We start from the raw sequence: 14,694 nt of genomic DNA, 5'->3' as shown, positions 1-14,694 counted from the left end.
TGGCTGTTGTTTCAAGCCCCTCAATTTTAGGATCGTTTGTCCCCCAGCAATTGCCAGCAAGCCCAAGGGCACTTGAGCAGCCTCATCCCCGCATATATGGTTCCAGGATAGGTGCATTAAGATCCCAAACAGACGAGAGCTTCTATAATATGGTTCTCATGGAGCACCTGTGACAGAACATGCTGGAGACCGTTTATGAGGCTACCGGTTCCCCAGCTTCCTGGTAGCATGGTTTGTTGTATGGCCATTGGATAGACATGCCCCAATCAGTACTGAATAATCCGGTTGCTCTTCGCTCCTGTGTTCTCTGGTCAAGTCACATTAGCTTACCCTTTCCTCTCCCCAGGCTCAGCCCAAGGGAAGCACTTGTGGGCCAACATGGCCACTTCACCACCCCCACCCTCGGTCTGTGGAAAACTATACATCTGTCAAAATCATCTTAGGCCACATTTTAGAAAGATCATCTAGAAATTGTTCAGGGTTTTGATTTCACGATCCCCCAGGGAGGGTGTTTTTTCTGTATAATGACGAGCCATTGATGTTCCTGGCAGGATGCTGTTATTGAAATTATCGACACAAGATTCTGTGTCTCACTGTACTCTAAATTCTTGAAAGTCAGGGATTATACCTTACTTATCTTTGAAATCTCCATGCTTAGCATGAACCCTTGCACATAAATTCTTGGTATATTATATGGGATGAGTAAATAAATCGATGAATCAATGAGCCGTGTTCTTTGGGCAGGCCCAGTGTCATACAGATTCACTGATAGGCCCAAATGGGAGCATGTTGGGTTCTTTTTTGAGCAACAGATTTCTGCCTTTTGAGCCCTTTGAAACATGAGGGGTGTCCCTGGTTTCTTTTGGCTTATAAGATTTTGCCTTCTGGCTCACTTTTTTTGTGGAGTCTTAATTTACATGTAATAAAATCCAATGTAGAATTTTTCAATTTACTTCGTTACTTCTACAAAAACAGATTAATGATTGAAGGAAAATAAGTTGAAAGAAACATCTGAAGACCTCTGGGCATAGGTGAAAGGAAACTTGTGGTTCTTATAAGGAGTCTTGGCTTACGTGTAATTTTTTCCATGAAATCAGTGCTTAACACCCCACATAAAACAGCCAATTGCCATGCTAACTTCTAGCAGCCCAAATTCTGCTGCTTCTGCTCTAGTTTTTAAAAAAGTATTTATTGTCTTCAGAGATACCATAATAATGCTTGGCAAATAGTAGGCGCTCAAAAAAATTGTTGTTTTATAAATGAATATATCCACGGCTTTTGTGGTGGGCAGAATTCTAAGATAACCTCCAAGGTTCTCAATTCCTGATAATCATACTATGTGTAATCACCCCCACTTGAGTGTGGGCAGGACTGTGAATATGATAGGATGTCCCTCCCTACTCTCATGATTAGCTTATGCTCTATGGCAAACTTGAAGGGATTTTACAGGTGTGATTAAGGCCCCTAAACTAATCAGAAGAGATTATCCTGGGTGGGCCTGACCTAATCAGAAACTACACTCTTCCAACAGCCAGTGAGCTCTCAAGAGAAGCTAAGTCTCAGATAAGATTGTGGTCTCAGTGGTACCTTCACTGCAGCCTTGTGAGACCCTGAGTAGGGGACCCACTTAGACTGTGCCTGGACTCCTGACCCCCAGGAACTCTTAGATAATAAGTGTATGTTCTTTTAAACCTATCAATAATTGCTTTATTTTTTTAATTGAAGCATAATTAACATACAGTATTAAATTTAGTAGTATATTAATTATTATTGATATAATAAATAGTGATATTATAGTTAATTATATTAATTTCAAGTATACAATATAATGATATGACAATGCATTATTCAGTTCTCACTATGAGAAGTGTCATGCTGTGTTAAGTGCTACATTTGTAATTTGTTATGTAGCACTCGAGCTCCCCGAGTGTTGAAGAGAGGGTCGAGAGATGCCAAGCAACTCATGGGACTTTCTTCCCAGGTAAGAAACCTGTATCCCAGGGTCACAGTCCCCGCTCTTTGTGTCCTTTTTTTCCCCTTTGTGTCTTTAATCTGATCCTCACCACTAGTTATTTTACTTCAACCTGCAAAGAGACCCCCAAATCAATAAATCAGCGGGCTATCAGGCACAGATCCTCCTGAATGTCTGGTGGGCAACTGCAGTATAACCCATTCAAAATGGAATCCACCAGGTGCTACTCCCCACCTGCATCTACCTCCCCAGACCTGTTCTACTCCTGTACACTCATCTAATATATAAACACACCCAATTTAAAAACCTTTTCTCATAAGCAGAAGTTCATATAGATGACGATTAATTCTCACTATTATTAAGGTCACAATAACATTTTTCTAGTAACAGAAAAGTAAGCTGAGGCATTAAGCTGGTGATATTGACAACCTAAATTGCATTATATAGGTAATTTTAAACTCTGCAATTACACTAATAAAATGTAAAATTTCTAAAGTGACTAGAAACTTGGAAAGAGCTCACAAATCAGCTCTCTCACCTCTGGATGTTGGTGCTTGGTTATTATGAAAATTTTCTCAAATTGGTGGTAACACTCATCATGGTTTTAAAAAATCACTATTATATGAAGGGAGATTTTTCAATGTAAAAATGTACTTTGATATAATAAAATAGTACACTGAGTCACTCTAAGCAGAAACTTGTAAAATCATAGTTTACCTCCTGGGCTGTAAGCTCCGTGCCTCTCTGAGAGCAAGACGCTCACATAGTTCGCTCCGCACACTGTCCCCAGCACCTAATACAGTGCCTGGTGCATAATCAGTATTCAGTAAATACCCACTGAATTAACAAATCAGTGTGAGAACTTGATGTAATAGTTAGAGTAGGTCAGCAAACTGTGGAAAGAACCAAGATGCCCTTCAACGGACGAATGGATAAGGAAGATGTGGTCCATATACACTATGGAGTATTATGCCTCCATCAGAAAGGATGAATACCCAACTTTTGTAGCAACATGGACGGGACTGGAAGAGATTATGCTGAGTGAAATAAGTCAAGCAGAGAGAGTCAATTATCATATGGTTTTGCTTATTTGTGGAGCATAACAAATAGCATGGAGGACAAGGGGAGTTGGGAGAAGGGAGTTGGGGGAAATTGGAAGGGGAGGTGAACCATGAGAGACTATGGACTCTGAAAAACAATCTGAGGGTCTTGAAGGGGCGGGCGTGGGAGGTTGGTGGAACAAGGTGGTGGGTATTAGAGAGAGCACGGATTGCATGGAGCACTGGGTGTGGTGCAAAAACAATGAATACTGTTACGCCGAAAAGAAATAAAAGAAAAATAGTTAGGGTAGAGTAAGCTCTATAACAAACAGATGCCCACTGATGCTTATTTGTAACTCCTGTAACGATACCAAGTAGGCAAAAAGCCTCTGTGATGTCACCCGGGGACCCGGACTATTGGAGGTTCCATCACCTTCACCTTGTAGTTTTAGTTTTGATTAATGCCATGGAAGTCGCCTCCCTTCCAACCAGCCAGAGGAGGAGCCAGAGTGTAGGAATGCCTCATGAGGTTTATGGGCCAAGCTTGAAGTCAGTGTACATCACTTTTGCTCATGTGCCAGTGGCTAGAACCCAAGCACAGGCCACACGTTACTGTAACAGAAGCTGGGACATGAAGTCCACCCATATGCCCGGGAAGAAGTGGAAGTCATGAATTTTGGTAATCACCTCTGGCACGTATGATGTCGTACACCTTTGAGCAGGCTGGAACCAGACTCCAGAAAGCAAAATATCTTTGCCCACATAAAAATATTAGGTGTATACTCTCTCTCGCATTTGTATGAGCAAAATCATGTCATCTCAAGAGAAGGTGTATATAACAAGGAATGAAGTAATTTTTCATATCAATTTATGGTATGACCACTTAGCCCATCTTCACAATTGACTCTTGCTGCCATCATCAAGACCTCCCTTCAGCTCATCTGACATCCTCACATCTGCTCTGTCATCGAATATCCTATTCCACCTCAGCATTAAGACTTACTTCCAGCTTCTTCTCTCTAACTCTGTTGTTTACCCCTTCTTCCAAGACCAGACCCTTAAATTTAAGAGATACAATGGCTAGCGAAACAGTCTTGTTCCAAAGTCTCCTGAGTGCAACTGATTAAACATCTTTCTTCCGTTGAATGTGTATTACTAAAAACAAAACCACTATGTTCCATCCCAGGTTAATAAAGAAAAACAAGCAAAACAACAAAAACTTTTCCTGGCCTTCCTGGAATTCACAGATAAAATCCAAACTCTCTAGTTTAGCCTGAAGGCTATCATCCAAGTGCCTTCCTAGACTGACTCCATCTGTCATTCTATCCTGTAGCTTAAGTTTCTGCCATCAAGCCCTTCTTGTCAAATCCCAGCCCATGTTAGGCTCTATGCCACATCGATTTCTGACCCTGTGCCTTCTTTGTACAGCTTTGCATCTAAAATCTCTCCCCTTCTCACTTCCTGAGTTATCTTTATTATAAGAAACCAGCTGAAGTATATTACCTCTTCTATGAAGACTTCTTGTGACTTTTTGTGAGTTGGTTGATCTGCCCTCTGTGATCTGCAGTACTTTGCTCAATTTTCTGTAATGGCACTCACCACATTGGATTGTACCATTGGATAAAAAACACACAGGTTTTTTATCCCCATAAGACTGTCGACTCAATTCAGGAATGGTCGTGTCTTACCTGATTTGGTATCCCGAACATTTATAATAGCTTGTAATATCTCATGGGTGCCCATTTATTTTTTCCAAGTGAATAAAAATTCAAAGTGAGATAAATGTCCATGTAAAGCTTTCTCTTGGGGGTAGAGGGCCATACCAAAATTGAGAAAATGGACAGTTTTCTAGAACCTGAATGTATTCTTTTCTCTTTGTGGTTCTCAAGAAGTCATCATCACCACCATCGTCATCTTCAACCAGCCAGCTTCAGCCCACCCTCTCCGCACATGCATACCCCAGTACTCTCATTGCTTATTTTGCCTCAGGAATTCAGCAACCAGACAACCCAACAGGATTATCTTATTTCTTAAGAAGTTCACCAAGTGTTCCAAAACTTCTTGCCAGAGGAACGTATGTTTCATCTCTGGGCCTTTTAGCCAATTTGGTCATGACACAAAGCCACATATGAGTCTTGCTGAGACTCCTCTAAGCCAAACAAGGTCAGGATGCCACAGAGCTCAAGAGTAATGTTGCTGTATCATACCAGGACTTGCCCCCCGTGAGCAATAACACTTCTAAACGCTGATTGTCAGCTCTGATTCAGAAGCAAGGGCTCTAATCTGGGGATAGGAGTGAGGGAGACGTGAGGGCTTGTTTTTCACAAACATTTCCTACTTCCTACGCATCTGATAAGTTGTTCAGTACATGTTCATGTTCAGACTGTCTGATGGTCTGATCTCTGCTTTTCCTTCCCACTTAAGCCCTTGATCTCTTCCCCGTCTATACGGCCGTCAGCCCTTCTGAAACCCAAGATTCTCCTAACCTAGAAACCATGATTTAAAAACTTTCTAGTGAAACACAGATGATTTTCTTTTAGGAAGCTCTTTTGGGACCATTAAACTACCTTAAGCTTTATTTCCTTTCTAGATGTGATGGAAGTGTGCATGGGCGCTTTACACATTTTATTTCTAAGCTTAATGTCTTTAGTGTCAAGACTATAATTTACAAAGGAGGAAACCAAGGCTGAAAAGTCTCATTCCCAAGACCACACAGCCAAGGGCTAAGTGAGCCGTTGTGCCCAGAATCCAAAGCCAGTTCCGTAGAACTGGAAACCTTGGCATTCTGCGAAGGGCTCGTGCTATTTTCACATTACCATTTTGCCAGGGATACTTTGATGGGGTTCACAGGCTGAGGAAGAGGGCAAGCCTTAGGCATAGGGTCAGGGATACATCAAGGATTTCTTTTGAGAACATTATTAAGTAATAAAAAGCAGTGTTTTGATAATTTGATATGCCACTTTAATAGGGCTCCATCAAAATGCTTGGCTTTGTTTTGCTAATCCCCTACCATCTGAATCATAGGGCACACACAATAACAAAGCTGGAAAGGCCCATTTGGAAATGATTTATTTCAGCCCCTTCCTGCTACTGCTGAGAAGAGCAGAGAAAGGGGTCTGCCAAAGGTCACAAGTGCAGTTAGTGAAGGAGCGGAGACAAGAGCCTGACTTCCTGACACACCCGCTCAGGACTCAAGACTCACACCCTACCCCACACACAGAGCCTTGCACAGCTCCGCCCAGCTCCGCCCACCCACTCTGTGCCTTGAAGTGGCTGGGCAGAAACCATCTCCAGAAACATGTCCTGGGATTCAGGCTCCACTAGGCCTTTTTCCCTGATTTATGCAAGAGTTGATCTTAAAGTCTTAAAAAGGCATAACCACATTTAGTTCATCACCTTTACTAATAAAATTAAATTGAAGTTGGGGACATGGTAGAGAGGAATAAAAGAGGAAGCAAACTTAGAAAAATGAAGTGGAAAGTAAAACCATCTTTAAAAGTTTAATAGATCATAAAAAAGAGTAATAATAAATAAAAAGAATTAAGGATAATGACTATTAAAACATTTTAGAAATGTGAAAATGATTAATAGATAAAATTTCTAAGGGTACAAATACAGTAAGTTATTAAAACCAGAATATTAAAGATTTAAAAAATGCAAAATAGGTAGTTGGGTAAATTCTTGAGCTGAAAATCCTGAGCTAAGAACAAACTTGGTCAATATGCTTTAGGCAGAGGGCTAAGGGGTACAGAAATGAATCCCTTTTCTTACAATGTACCAGGAATTCTGGAGGCTTCCAAAAATCCAGTGCTGACCATACCCATGCCCAACTCTGGAAGTCAGTTCTCTGCTGTCAGACCCTGGCTGATTTCCTCTGCTGGAGAGCATTCCCTTATCACTGCAGAAATTGTAGGTATGTTCTAATGAACCAGATGATGACTGTACGCTATGGGTTGGAGTTAGGAAAAGAGTTCTGCTGTGTCAAGTTTCTAATCCTAGCTCTACCTCTTATTACTATATCTTCCGATGCCCCAGTTTTCTTCTGAACAAAATGGTCATAGTAAGAGTGCCTGGCTCATTGTGGCTGATTGTGAAAACCAAAGGAGATTACTTCAGTAGAACACTTAGTATAATACCTGATCCATAGTCAGGGGCTGGGCATTTTAGCTGTGTACTTGTTTTTGTGGAATGAGTGAGAACCAAGCCCTGCCCCCCCTCAACAGGAGTCCTACATATATTGTGTTCACTCTTGTGAACAGCAAGCACAGTGCTGGACCCATAGTGGGAGTTTAAATATTCACTGTATAAGTTAATGTACTAATCTCTCCATTACTTCTCATTTCCTTTCTCTTCTTTATCTTATTGTAAAAAACACACATTTATTTAGTAACCACTATGTGTCAGACACTTGAAGGATCAACAAATAATACAACAAAGGGTTTTAAGCAGAAGTGTGATTTGGTCAGGTGTATTTGAGGTCATTGCGGAGAGCGGGTCAAAAAGCAACAAACTTGGGTTTAAGCAAGTTACAGAGATGGTGTTGACCACAGTAATGACCCTGGACATAAGGAAAAGTGAATGAAAAGTGGACTCATGATGATTTGAGGCTTCAGGATGGAGCTCCAGGCCTGAACTGAATACAAGGAATGAGAGAGCAGGGGTCTCCTCTCTTAGTGTACAGCTCACTTTCCATGTGATTGATGTACTTTGTGGAAAGCCCTCCACCTGCCCCAGCTTTCACGTGAACATCCACTGCTCTGTTCTTCCTTTGTGTCTGCTACTGGACTTCATATCTTAGCAGATATGAAGAAGTTGTATTACATTAAATGAAGTAGAATCGAAAGCTAAAAAGCCCAACACACACAGAGGTTTTTTCAGTTTGTTTTGAAACAAAAAGTGAATCACATCTACTATCTCTAAAACAACAACAACACAGAAATAAGGAAAGAAAGACAGAAGGAAGGAAAAATAGTAAAAGGAAGAAAGTGAACCGTACCCTTTGAAGTGGGCTTCACGCCACAAACCACAGGCAACCTGCCTATTTCTCTTTAAGATGGAACAACCTGGATTAATAAATCAAATACACATTTGATATTTGACAATTACAGTCAGTTAACAAAAAGAGTATTTGCAAAGAGAAAAAAGGTGAATTCTTCCCCCTGGCATAATAAAAAAAGGGAAATATATATATGAAAAATGAAAACTATATTAAGACTGTACAGAATTGTTACTATAGTTTTCAACTTGTCTTAAACAATTTTTTTTTGCTAATTCTAAGCACTTGTTGAAAATTTACACCAAGTTTATTACTGCAAGCTGACATTTGACAGCTTCTACTATGCCACTTCTATTCTTCCAAGATAGGAAGTTTCAAGGAAAATATTCATGAAAGAGCTGCTCTCCTCTTAAAGATATGTAAGTCTGTATCTTCCTCACTAAATTCTTGAGATGTGTCCATGAAATCTCCCAGATTTGAATAGCCAATTCAAAGCCTTTTTTTTTGAAGGATGAGGGTTAAAATTATAATTTTAATAGATTTTTTATAGTAAACATAATTTGGATTCCATTACAGTATAGGCAATAGTGTATTGATTTTTTAAAAATCCTTATTTTGAATTGTAGTCAATTAGTGAACATGGGGATCCAATTCAATGCATGTAAACCCATTATAATAAATGCAAGCAAAGATATCTTCAATGTGCAGACAGCAAGTAACTATCCACTTATAACCTCACCCTTTGCTAAACTGTTTCTTAAGAAGAAGAGCAAAGACATTTTTGTGCAATCAAAAAAACAGAGTTTAGACAACTATCATATGATCTCCCTGATATGAGGAAGTGGATATGCAACATGGGAAAGTTAAGGGGGTAGGAGAAGAATAAATGAAACAAGATGGGATTGGGAGGGAGACAAACCATAAGTAACTCTTAATCTCACAAAACAAACTGAGGGTTGCTGGGGGGAAGGGGGTTGGACGAGGGGATGGGGTTATGGACATTGGGGAGGGTATGTGCTATGATGAGTGCTGTGAAGTGTGTAAACCTGGTGATTCACAGACCTGTACCCCTGGGGATAAAAATATATGTTTATAAAAAATAAAAAATTAAAAAAAAAAACCAAAACAGAGTTTATCACTGAAAGAGTCTCACTGGAGGAACTGCTAAAGACTGAATCACAGGAAGAAGAAATTTTGATGATAAGAATGGAAGTGAAACACCAGGAAGAACAGTAAGCAATGGAACTAGTACCAATGTGAAAAGTCTGTTCAGATACTGACTTAAACAATACAAGGACAGTGCCTAATTTAAGGGTATAGAAATGATGTAGCAAATGATGTAAAAGAGGAGAGTGAGTGGAATTATGATTTCTAAGATCTTTTTGTTTTTCTGGCAAGAGGGTAAAGACTTAGTTAAACGTGATTTTTAAGGAAATAAAATAGATGGCTCCCAAATGTCTTGAAGAAAACATTAACCAAAAATATGTTCATCAATCCAAATGAAAGTAGAAGGGGATAAAAATATGCAAAGCAGGATGAATATAATATAATATTATGAATAATAATAATATTATTATAATATAATAATAATATTATAAGATGAAGAAGCAGGATGAATAATAATATAAGCACAAATTAAGATGATGGAGATGAATTCATATACCTCCATAATCACAGTCAGTGTAAATGAAATAAAATTTTGTTGAAAAAAAGAATGCCAGTTTGTCAGCTACATGATGTTTATAAGAAACACACTTAAAATATGAGGATACAGACACGTTCAAAGTCCAGCCGCAGATTAAGTTACCCCAGTGGCTCCATTAGCATCAGAAAGAAATAGATCCTAAGGCAAAAATAATTGTAAGGGATGAAGAAAGGTCATGACATGATGATAAATGGAACGATTTATCACAAAGAGACAGTATTTATAAACTTGTATGCATCTAACAGGATAGCTTTGAAATACACAAAACAAGAAGTAGTTTATGAAGCCTAACTGCTTCGGATAGAAATTGATGTACATGAGTCATTTACCCACGTCTTAGAAATCATTTATTCTCAGCGTAAATTTTTATTGCAATACCAGTTGGTATTCAGTCCGTAACACGCTCAGTGAACAGGTTTTAAAATACAGAATAGTTCAAAAATTTATTCAATCATCAGGTAGAACAGTTGGCCTCAGGAAAAACAAGACAAGAACCACCGCAGAGGAGCTCCCCTTTGAGCCAGCCTTGTTGCCAGCGTCTGCCTCCCTTCTCTCTTGTCCTTGCTGAGGCTCCCCGCAGGTCCAGCCCCACCCACGCTTCCTGGATCAAGTCAGACTTCACGCAGAAAATGCCGAGCCTCTCTGGTCAGCCGGCTCCTGCTCTTGCTGCCAAACCTCCCTCCCAAGGCCTGAATATTGGTCCCTGAATCATACTTACAGTAACCAGCAGCTGGACTCAGAGCAATGCTGGACCTGTGGTCAGTGTGCTCCGCCTGTCGGGTGAGGCATAGCTCATTCCTTCAGCTCCTCTCTTCCCTTATCAGTGAACAGTTACCATCATGTCCCTTAGGAATGACACTTGTTGGACAAACAAAGCTAACTCTTTCAGCATTGCAGCTGGGGCAGTGCCCTGGCTTCTGTCCTCTTTCTGTGGGGGGTGCATCTAGTGTCAGGGGCAGGCCAGATGCCTGAGTGTCCCTTCTGATTCCCATGCCTGGTAGTTGCCACACCAGCCTTCTATTATTCTAGTTCCAGATCCTCATTGACTCTGATGTGTAACTCTCACCTTTCCCACCTCTACTATCTGAGCTGCCACTCAGTGGAAGTCATTCAAGTCCATTAAGTCTCTAACACTTAAAGTCTACCCCTGCCACACTTGACCTAGATACCACTGGAGATAAGAAGAGGTATAAAACTCTACCAATGCCCAGAGCCTAGAATAGAAGGGACGTAAGCCCAGTACATGGAAAAGAATCTAAAGGGGGCTCATGTCATTGTTGGTCCCGATGTCCTGGTCTGTGAGCACACAGGACTTGGCGGACACCCCATGAAGTCTTTCATGACTCTCTCAGATATTTGTCCCACACTGAACCCCCATAGCTGACATGACATTTTTGATCCATATACCATTTTATATTACTTTTCTTCTTCATCATCCAGTGTTTAATTTGTGAGGAATTCTCCTGTTGAAATACAGAAAGTTGAAGGGAAATAGAAAAATGACACTGCCGCTAGACCCACAGATAGCTTTCACAGTTCTTGTATCAGACATCAGGAGGTCACTGTAGATTAACAGTGTTTAAAATACAAAAGATAGCTGTGATTATATGCAGTTCGACTTTCCATCTATTGAGAATAAAGCCTCTCCACAGCTGCAATGTGTTGTTTGTGGAGAAACGCTTGCAAATGAAAGCCTGGAACTGTCTCTCTCATCTTGTAATTTAGAAACAAAACCTGAAAATTATATATATCTAAAAATGGATACCAGTTGATTTTTTTTTTAAGTTCAAAGAAAAGACATTTCAACCATCAACTTGTGAAAGCAATTGTTGGTTCTAGAATATACAGTTAGACTTCATTTTAATATATTTTTGGTCCCTAAGACAAATATGATATAAAGTCATATTAAAATTTATTTGTCCATAAATCATTCCTTTTCATATAGAATTAAGTTAAAATAAATCAGAGAGTGTATATCACTTGATAAATGAAAATGTAAAAATTTCTTCTTCAAATAATTACTAGACTATTAAAAATGAAATACTGGTATAATATTTTCTTATGATGGAATACTTAGAGAATACCAAAAAGTAGACAATAATGTAATAAATACTCATATTCTCAGCACCTAGCTTAAGAATTCAAAACATAGATTTAAAATATGTCTATCAGTTTAAAATAACACTTGAATAAATATCATGTAAAAATGATAAAATAATTGATAAACTTCTTAAGAGGGTTTGCAAGATTTTACTTTATAAAAGGAGATGGCAAGTCAGAAAACCTTAGTGTTGGGTCTGTAATCAAAGGAGCGAGACTGATACAAAGTGAAGGTCAAGCAAAGCTTTATTTTGCGCCAAGCATCGAGAATCAAACTGACTGGCCAGCGCCGTCTCTTGAGGTGACCACTTTCTGCCTTACAGACTAGCTTTTAAGGGCAAAGGCCATGTGGTTGGGTCTGGCCACACACAGGTGGCCAATGAGATTGTAACACACAGAGAAAGCTGCACAGTCCTGCTAGGTCACACATAAGTGACCAACTGAATCACAATTTACCCTATAGTAGACATTTGAACCAGCCTATCACCTTGGTCAGAATTGGCGCCCAAAAGGCACCCAAAGGGCGGGGCCCATACTCCTTGGTAGCTAGGGAGACAGTACGCGCCCCCACTGATTGAATACCTCCACCTGGCCTGACCCACCATTGTATTTGGGCTTTGTTACCTGGGACTGGTTTCCGGGACTTGTTTTTAAGTAAGTCCCCTGGAGGAAGGGGGGGCACGGACAGTTTAAGCTTTACTGTATAAACAACAAAATCACTGTTTCACCAGATGGAGCTGCTCTGGCTAAATAGGCCCTTACACTGAAGAAATGCTGCTTTATGCAGTCACTGAAATCATGAGGTGCATTTTACCTGTGGGTGTTGTGACGCCAAATTTCCTGGCTGTCCCTCTCCAGATTCACCTAAGAAGCTCAATAAAAAACAAAGAGTAAATGAGTTTTGAATATTTTTTTAAATACCATTTTATATTCTTAAGTCTAGAGCGAAGAACACAGAAAATTTCCTTCCTTTCAACATTCTCTATATTCTGAGCCAGTCTGTGTTGTCAAAACAGAGCCAGAGGCTGGAGGAGAGGTAGTTGGAAGCCATGACCATGTTAGACTCCACATCAGACACATTATGTGCCTTTGTTTCTCTAACTCATATAACCATCCCTTAAAATGGGCATTACTGTCGCCATTTTGCACATGAGGAAACCAAGGGCTGAAGAGATTAGGAGTCTCGCCCAAGGCGAGCAGTGTTGGAACCACTGCTAAGACGTACGGGCGTCTGACTCCAAAGCCCATGCTTAGAGACTTCAAGGTTTAGAACAAACAGCAGCACGTGATAGAACATCACAAATGAAAGCACACTGTGTTCACCTCATCAAGGTGAGTATAGTACATCTTTCCTTCTTGGAGGAGGAGGATGGCAGAGTTAAACTCAGGCAGGAGCTCTGAGAACTTGCCAAGCTTTCCTGTCTCATTCTGTCCCTGGTAAACCGGGGGCGTGGGGTGGGGGGGTGGGCACCCGACCTCAGCAGCTGCTGATCTCCTCCACTCCTGGAGGTAGAAGGGAAGCTCGCTTGCCAAGGCAACTAGTGGCCTAGGAAACACATTAAGAACACATGCAGTCCTGACTTCCGGCTGGCCAGGGCCTCTGCAATCATCGGTGACCAAAACCCCCAGTGTGTTTCTGAGATCATTTGCCTGTTTCTTGATCCTCTAACTTCCCTGTGAGCCCACATGCCCTTCCGACATCATTCCCACTCTCTGTCTGCACTGGGCCTCACCTGTGGAACTCAACACTCTTGTTTAACATTCATTCAAACCAATGCAAAATTCAAACTATGCAGCTTTGTCACTTTAGGAAGAGAAAAATGGAGAAGTGGAAGAGGCAGAGAAAGGAGCAAGAGGAGCAATAGAAGGAAGAGAATAATCCAGAGAAGGACATGGTCTCTCTGGACGTCATACTGCTGGTCTGTTAAAGGAAGATGCAGCACCAAGTAAGTTATTATTAAAATTTTCTGGATGTAGAATTTATGAAGAAAGCTGAGGGCTCAATTCTAAGGGGTATGTGCGTCCACACACACACACACACACACACACACACACACACACACACAGTATATCTTGTCCACAATTCCAAGTATGCAGTTGGATCTAGATTTCTATGGTTTCTCCCAAGTCTATGTGAGCAATCCTAATATAAATTGAAGTCAAGCCTCTTTTATTGCTATCAAATTCTGGTTCTAATTCAAGGAGGGGGTGGAAAAAGAATAATAATGATAGTTGTTTGCTTAGCAACCTACAGGTGAAAATCCAACTCAGGTTGAATGATATTGAGGATAGCATCATGATTCTAGGAACTTTATTTATGTATTTGGCTTCTGGGTTTTTGTTATGTTTTGATTTGGTTTTTTTGAGTATGGCTGACACGCAGTGTTACATTGGTTTCAGGTACACAACATAGTGATTCCACTTCTGTGTTATGCTGTGCTCGCCACAAGTGTAGCTGCGGTCCGTGCAGGCAATGCTATTGGAATATCAGTCACTGTATTCCCTGAGCTGGGCCTTTCATCCCCATGATGCCTTTCATTCCGTAACAGAAACTGGAATTTCTCCCACTCCCCTTCACCCATTTTGCCCATCCTCCCACTCCCCTTCTTCTGCAGCCGTCAGTTTGTTCTCTGTATTTATGGGTCTGATTCTGCTTTTTTGTTTGTTTATTCATTTTTTTTATTCTACATATGAGTGAAAACATTGGCATTTGTCTTTCTTAGTCTGACTTATTTCATTTGCCATAATTCCCTCTAGGTCCATCCATAATGTTCCAAATGGCATGATCTCATCATTTTTTAGGGCTGCATATTATATATATTATACACACATGCATGCGCACACACACACACACACACACACACACACACACACACATCAC

Source organism: Enhydra lutris, unplaced genomic scaffold, assembly GCF_002288905.1.
Source record: "Enhydra lutris kenyoni isolate GAN:26980312 unplaced genomic scaffold, ASM228890v2 scaffoldscaffold34, whole genome shotgun sequence".
NCBI lineage: Eukaryota > Metazoa > Chordata > Mammalia > Carnivora > Mustelidae > Enhydra > Enhydra lutris.
This window is presented reverse-complemented; position numbering follows the sequence as displayed.